The sequence below is a fragment of the Otolemur garnettii genome, unplaced genomic scaffold (genome assembly GCF_000181295.1).
Source record: "Otolemur garnettii isolate 467f Iridium unplaced genomic scaffold, OtoGar3 scaffold00095, whole genome shotgun sequence".
Classification (NCBI taxonomy): domain Eukaryota; kingdom Metazoa; phylum Chordata; class Mammalia; order Primates; family Galagidae; genus Otolemur; species Otolemur garnettii.
Window position 1 is genome coordinate 6,519,493 of NW_003852490.1, and position 8,313 is coordinate 6,527,805.

Genomic DNA, 8,313 nt, shown 5'->3' on the forward strand with positions numbered 1-8,313 from the left:
TAAATAGCAAAATTGTCTTTTATTTTCTAACATTTTTTTAAATGTGTAAAAGTAATTCAACCCTGAACTTCAGATGTGATCTCAGTTAACACTGTCCACTTCAATAGCCAATCTAACAACTAAAGTGGGCAAACATGGAAAATATTGCTGTGTAGAGTATTAAATTCCCTGACTTGGGTGGGATGAGCAAAATAAATAACTATTTCTAAGGAATGTGGCAGAAACAAAACAAAAATCTACATTGGGTGGGAGTTTAGACTCAACATATTCTGAAAATGTTTCTTCTCAACAGCCCCAATTTTGAATCTGTAACTATACTGAATATTAAATTTTAGTCGTTTTATAAAATTAAATCTCTACGGATTGATGGGAGAAGTAGCAGCTGATCATTTATGACATGAGGTGTGCTCATTTAGCTTCATTTACCCTAATATTGCATTACATCAGAAAAAGGTAGTGTTATCATTCCTTCCTTGATACATCCATGATACCATTACATCTGTTGGCATTTCTTCAAATCCAATATATGTTTTATAATAGGTTTATTTGATATCTCTGTGGGGATCATATGCATTATCAATTACCATGACAACAGCTCTGTAATATTATAGTCACATTAGAGCTCATTAGTGCCAATTGCCTCCACAAGAGTATTCATAACCTATAATGATAAAAACTAAGTGATTATTTTTTCTTTTATCCTCTTTTATTATATTTTTTCCTCAGAAGGGATTTGTGCATTTTTTTTCCTCTGAAGATTCAATTAATTCAGCTTTGCCTACTTAAGCTATCAGGATTTTTATCAGATTCAGCCTTTCCCTTTCCAAAGAACACAGGCAACCTCATTTAGCAACTTTCAAAGCATCCTCATTTATTTCAATGACTTGTACAAATCATGTATATGACTCCATTTTCCTTTGTTCATAGTGAATTTGCATCATGAAGCAGGAATCGCCCATCACCCTCCTATTGTGTAAACTTCTATCCCCCTCACTAGATGGCTAAAGTAAATATTCATTCCCGAAAAGAGCTTCTGTAATAGTATTTGATGGTGTTTTCTGATCTGTTGCTGGTTTTGTCTTTCTTTTTTTTTTTTTTTTTGCTGAACTAACTTTCTTTTATCTTTTTACCTTTTCTCCCACTAAAGTATAAACAAACCTCAAGGCAAACAACTGCCATTCAGGTTCATTTATTAGCCGAGAAAAGACAGAATAGCTTTAATCTTAATACAACTCCATTCAACACTCATCTATGGAGCATCCATTTCATGCCAGGTGCTGAGCCAGGAATCGCAGAAACAAATGGAATTAGACAGTTTCTGTTCTCAAGGAGCTTTCATTTTAATGTAAAATTAAAAATATTGTAATGTTAAAAGCATTGTGCTGTATCTGCAATACATTGTATAATTGTCTATCAGAGAGATTGTAGCGTGATGTTAAAAACGTGGACTCTGAAGAAGCTCAAAACCAGATTTCCTGAGTTTGAACTCAGCTGTAGCACTTCGTATCTGAGTGACTTTGGGCACGTACCTTAGCCTCTCTGTGCTTCAGGCTTTTTAATCTTTAAAATAAACTTAGTAACATAGAATTATAAGTTAATATTTATAGTAAACATAAATTAATACTTCAGAAGTGCTTAAGTGTTAGATACTAGATGCAGCAATGTGTTTGTTAACTAAAATGATGGAGAGCTACGTACTGCTTAGCTACCATGTCTCCCTGAAAATAAGACACGGTCTTACATTTATTTTTTCTCAAGAAGACACACTAGGGCTTATTTTCAGGGGATAGCTTATTTTTATTAAGTATAAAACAACTATCTACATTTATTCAAATACAGTTAAGTCATCTTCTTCTGGAACCTGACAGGGGGAGCCAAACTTGTTGGTGGGGCTGGCGCTAGTGATGCATGAACTCCTTTCCCCTAGCCGTTCGCATGTGTGCCATAGGATGTCTGTGACCACGGTTACCACACGTGCACCCGTGCAAGTGCTAATGGCTTGGAGAAAGGAGCTGTGGCAGATAAAAGGTATTTCAGTCTTCCTTGCTGCTCCACAATGAAATTCATGGCTTGGCTATGCAGATATACTGCATAACCCTGCCCATCACTAGGTCTTATTATCGGGGTAGGGCTTATATTTAACAAATGCATAGAAATCCTGCTAGGGCTTATTTTTGGGGTAGGGCTTATTTTTGGGAAAACACAGTAGCAGAGGAGAGAAAAAGTGAGACCCGTGGGATATCAGAAAGGCTTGTCAGAGGCCTTGTGCTACTCATAAGTCTTTAAGAATGAACCAAATCTTCCAAAAAAGATAATAAGGAGAAAGCACAAAGAAAGGACATGAGTGTGTCAAGTCCCTAAGATGTTCAGTAAAAGGTTAGTCTTCTCTTGGATATAGAAAAACTCTTCATGAAAAACAGTAACTAGAGATGGGACTGGGCAGGAGGATGGAAATGAGTTGGGTATGAAGAAGCAGTTTTAAGGACTTTAGATTTCAACATTCAAGCAAAGGAGAACGATTCACCTTAGTGAGTGGTGTGATTAGATTTGGACCCTAGAAAGATAATTTTGATTATAACATAGAAGATGAAGTGAAGCCTGAGGTTCTGCTGATATGCTGACCAGTTAAAAGACCACAGAGAATGATTCAAAAGGAGACAGACTGGGCCAGAAAGGTCAGATGCTATTAACGAAGAAGGAAATAAATAATCATGACCCCATCCTGGAAGAAGGTGAAACCTTCCTCAGAATGGAATGCCCAATCTGTGAGGGACAAATTAACACACCTTGTAAATTGCTTAACCAATTTGCCTATAGATGCCAATGGAGTATCACTCCTTCTTGAAAACTTATTACCAATCTAGCTAATTGTCTGTCAAGAATAATGACATTAAACAGTATTTATCTTTTCTTTGTGTCCATTAACCAGTATTATCTGATCATTCTTTACTCCTTTGATAAAATGTCACAATCAAAAAAGAATATTTCAATTAATCTTCTTAAGTTTCCTTTCTTAGAGGAAGCTTGAAAGAAAAATTGACATTCATCTGCAATCAAATTGTTAGAAAAATTAAAATTTGACATTCATTTGTCACCATATTGGTTTCTTTTTTTTTTTGACAAACAAAGCAGAATTTGAAGAAAACGATGGTCTTGGCTAAAAAATTTTGAGCTGAAAAACTTTTCAGTTTATTTAGGTAAAGGGGAGTGCACACAGATAGAAAGTTTCCTATAGGGAAGGCATTATGCCATGTATTTACCTATGTGATCTTACAATAATCTTGCAATTAACATCACTATTGCAATTTTATGGATATAAATGCTGAAATAAAGAGAAGCTATTAAACATGCCCAAGACCACTTAGGTTGTTGACAGAAGATTTGGATCTTGGTCCTTTGATGACAAGTTCCACATCAAACTCACCCCGTTATCTGGCAGTTAGAGAAGTTAATATATAGTACTATCTTAAATGCTATTATTAATTATTTAAAAAGTGTCCCTTTGAAACATATACCATTAAAAGGTTTATTCTATTTCCAAATGAAAATTTAAAATTAAAACATAGGATAACTGTATATCAGAGTGATCAGAGAACAGCTTTACAAGCAGGCAGATTGAGATTTGGAGCTGTGACTTTGGAAAACTCATTGCATCTCAGTATCCTCACTATAAGATGGAGATCACACTTGTCTCACTCTGTTACTGTGACTATATAATCTTACTGTGGCTTACTTACATAGTCTAATTGTGACTATATAATCAAAGAACATTTGCCAAGAATTTTGTGTAGTGCTTGACAAATAGTAAATTATCAAGGGCAACTACTTTTTATGATGACTTGGGTCAGAAATATTTTTGTGGGGGCACTTGCTTGATATTACAACAATAAAAAGCAAATCCCTTGATTGCAAGTGACACAGACACAAATATATTTCACAGTCTAAAACGTATTTTGTTTTAGCCTTTATGTAAAACTTCTAAGAAATGTCAAGTAACACAGTGTTATCTTTACAAGAAAAATAGAGTAATTCAATATTATTGTGGCATAGACATTAAAATACTGATTTGTAGCATATAAAATCAGACCAAATTGTATTCCTATATTTGACTTTGACAGCTGCATACAAGACTGAACCCAAAGTAACTTCTTGGAGAGAGATATACGGCATCTATTGGGAGTGGGTGTGTTTCCATATGTAAGGTATTAGTGGGAGTGGAGACCTGACAGTCAGGGTCCTACGTCTGTCTTTGTCATTGACTAGTCATGTGATCTTGGACAGAGTACAGATTCTCTAGACTTAGTCTCTATAGATGTAAAATGAGTTACTTGAAGCTAAGAATTCTATTGGCTGCCCGAATATTCTATGGGTCTGTTCATAACAGAAAACTAAGAATGAGGCTAAAAGAAAAAAAAATTAATATGGCATAGTTTGGACTGTCTTTTACCTTTCAGACACCATAGCTTAATACAAGGCAAGAAAAATAAGATAGAGATTTGGTCAGGAGGAAATGAGGTGTTTGAAAGAGTTTCTTGAATGAGACTCATAATCACCTTAGACTATTTTCTGTAGCCATCTTTCATCAACCCACCTATGGAAAGCCTTTCTGGCCTTCCTAATGGACCTCACACATTTACTGCACTGAATCCCTTACAAATCCCCACTATTCTTTATTCTTCAAAGGTCTTTGCTTTACTTACATATGGCAGACACACTCAAAGATAATAAACTCTCCTTAAATCACTAGGGGAAAACATTGCCTGTGTTTGTGCTTCAGTGATAACACTACAGCAAATATATGAGATATTTAGAAACTTAAAAATTGTAGCAGGTAAACACACACTCACACACTAATATATGTTGCAGCCACATAAGAGAAGAAGATAACCAGAGAGTGGATGAATTTTGTTGTCAACTCGCTGGCACCAAGGGTCTACTAGGTAGCAAGAACCTTTCCTTAAATAGATCTGCTTTTGTAACCTAACAATTTTATGTAACTATCAGTATTTGTTGTTTAATTCATTTATTAATAAATACTTAGAGAAAATTGCTTACTGCTCTAGGTCTTAGAATTAACAGAGAAGATACTCTATTCTTCTTTCTTTCTAGTGTAGAGAAATAGTTCACTGTGTCAGGATTTTGACTGCTCAGGAGTTGGTCTACCTTCTGGGATATTTTAATATTTTTATCTCCACACCACTCTTCACCACCACTAACCCTGCCCAGGGAATTCCAAGAATTATTTTGACAAGCATCGATGACACCACAGAACTAGCAGGTATTCTAAATGTATGGTGAACATTTCTGAATGGAAGCCAAATAAACCTCAGGTTAGTTTTCATTTCCTCTCATTCTCACCCAGAAAAAGTACAAAGGTCTAGAGTCATCCCTTGGAATTACTGTCTAGCCTATAGACAGTGATGCTGTTGGAAATGCAAAGGTGAAAAGCACACTCTGCCCTAAGGTATTTGCAGGTTTGCTGGCGAAGAGAGAGAAATTAAGAAATAAATATGGTGGTAAGGTAATGAGTCACTTAGTAGCACAAGTTATGTCTACTCCAGAGTAATTCACAGTGGTCGGGTTACTTACAAAGGAGTTTATTTTGAGAATTCAAGTTGAAGCAAGATTAAATTCTGAGGCTGAAACTCAAATTGCAATATATCTGAATTATAAATTAGACTTCCAATGGATCTGATATTCTTGATATTCAGTAGGGTATGATGTAATTCAGAGTGAGGTCAGCATTTTGATTTTTTTTTTTTTTTTTGAGACAGAATCTCATTTTGTCACCCTGGGTTGAGTGCCATGGCATCATAGCTCATAGCAGCCACAAACTCTTGGTCACAAGCAATTTGCATCCGCAGCCTCCCAAGTAGCTGGTACTATAGGCACCCACAACAATGCCTGGCTATTTTTAGAGATAAGGTCTTGCTCTTGCTCAGATTGGTCTGCAACTCCTAAACTCAGGCAATCCACCTGCCTTGGCCTCCCAGAGTGCTAGAATTACAGGTATGAACCACCGCATCCCACCTGCAGTCCACTTTCTATGGGCATGAAACAGTTGCTTAGGACATAAGAATTCTAAGTTCAGTTCAGTGTCATTTAGTTCAGGGTCTAATAAACATAACTAATTAACACTAGCTAATGTAAGAAAAGTACTTATTAAAGGGACAAGAGGAAATTTGTTTTGAGTCACATCATTACATATCCATTAGGCATTTACTCTGTTCTCAGGCTTGTGCTAGGGACAAGTAAGATAAAAATAAAGGGGAGAAAATCACTGATACTTGACCTCAAATAGCCTATAATGGAGTTAAGAAGAGAATTCATATACATGAAACTAGAAAATAATATCCTAACCAAAATAAACGCAGTACTTTCAGTGGCCTCAGTGTTTTACCTAGATTATTGCCTACAACCTAATATAAATCTTGTGAGTTAGGTAATACTATTTTCATATTACAGATGGTAAATCTGTCTATAAAGAGGTTAAGAAGGGAGCTTGAAGTCCAATACCAATATGTTTTAAAAATGGGAATAAAAAGTATAAAATAAATAAAAAGTATATTCCCTATCTGTCAGCTCCTAAAATCACACATGCATTCTGTTGCCTTTGAGTTCCTCTTCTGACTTCAGTAGAACTCAGTTCCTTATCATCAAGGTAAGGACAGTAGGCTAGAACTGATCAGTGGCTATGTCTTATAACCTGAGGTTTTGTGAAAAATACAGTTGCCTGGCCTTCTACCATAGATATTCTATTTTATTAGATGTTATTAAATAATGCCTAAGAATCAGCATGTTATAAGGGATTCTAAGTGATGTTCACACAGCTTTTCTCCTAAACAAGTACAGGATGGATTATGTAAAAATTTTGGATAAGAATGTCTCTTATCCAAAACCCTTAGGACCAGTAGTGTTTTGGATTAAGGATGTTTCCATATTGTAGAATATTCATATTATACTCAGCAGTTCAGCATCCCTATTTTGAAAACTCAAATCCAAAATGCTCCAATAAGCAACATTTCCTTTGAGAGTCATGTCTATAGCCAAAATGTTTCAGGTTTTGGAGCATTTGGAATTCTGATTTTTGGATTAGTGATACTCAATACTTAGGAATCAGTACCTTGCATCCTACAGAAAGCCCTCCAGAGCTGGTCAGAATTAGAGAGCTTGGGCTCCACACAAGATGTGGCAAATTGAAATCTATATTTTAATGAGATCCCTCATTGATCTATGTGCACAGAAAAGTGTAAGAAGCATAGATGTTGCCGTTAAGGGTCTCACGGAAAAGCGATGTTGCTAAGAATAAGCACGCTTATTGAAATTGTTTTTTAAATAAAGGTTACCATTTGCTCGCTCAAGCAAATGGCAAGCTTCTTTATTTGTGGTTGGTTTATATAGGGAATTTTGTACTTGCGTACAATACAGCAATGACCTCATTGATCCATTTAAACAGCTTATGATGGCCCTGTAAGTAGCTCCTCCCTGGTAATCTGATAATCCACCCAATATACACCTTTAAGCATAATCCTTTCAATATAACCTGGTTTAACATAACTTAATGAAGAACATGTTGTCAGTTATTACTTTCTTTGATCTTATCTGATGAAGCCTGAGGCTACAGGGGGAAAGAGACTATTTGAATGTCTGTTCTACTGACCATGCCATTTGGAGGCAGTTACTTTGAATCTTTAAGGAAAGCATAGAGAAACTTCTTGGGCATATAGGAGTTTGTGTGCAAACCTCTGCTCCCATGTAGTCCTTGAGTCAGGGGGGTTTTGCTGGAAACTTTTACAAGGAATTCTCAAGCTGGACTTTTCAAAAGCCTTTCATGAGCCCATGTTTCATCTGTGCCATTAGATACCTGTATGACATTACAATTCCCAGACCTGTCAGCAAGCGACCTTTGTCACTTACCACAGATCAGGAAAGGTTACTAATGGGTATCTGGCCAGTTTTCCAAAGGGCTTTTTCACAGACCTTATAAATTCAACTTTAATTCCTTTATGCAGTCTGGAAATGCTATTCCAGCCAAAACCTTGGTCATGTTAGGCCTGCAACTAACCTGGCCACATGGGATTCGGCCTCAGTTTCTTAAGTATGCCTGCACAAAGTCTTTTCACTGCTCTCTCTCCAGTGGCTTTTTTGGCCAGAGGCAGATAGGTGTTTCGCCTATACATAGATGGCTCTTCTTTTTTTTTTTTTTTTTTTTTGAGTCGAGTCTCTCTATGTCACCATCAGTAGAATCAGTAGAATTCCATGATGTCACAGCATTCTAAACCTCTTGGGCTCAAGTTCACAGTAACCTCACAC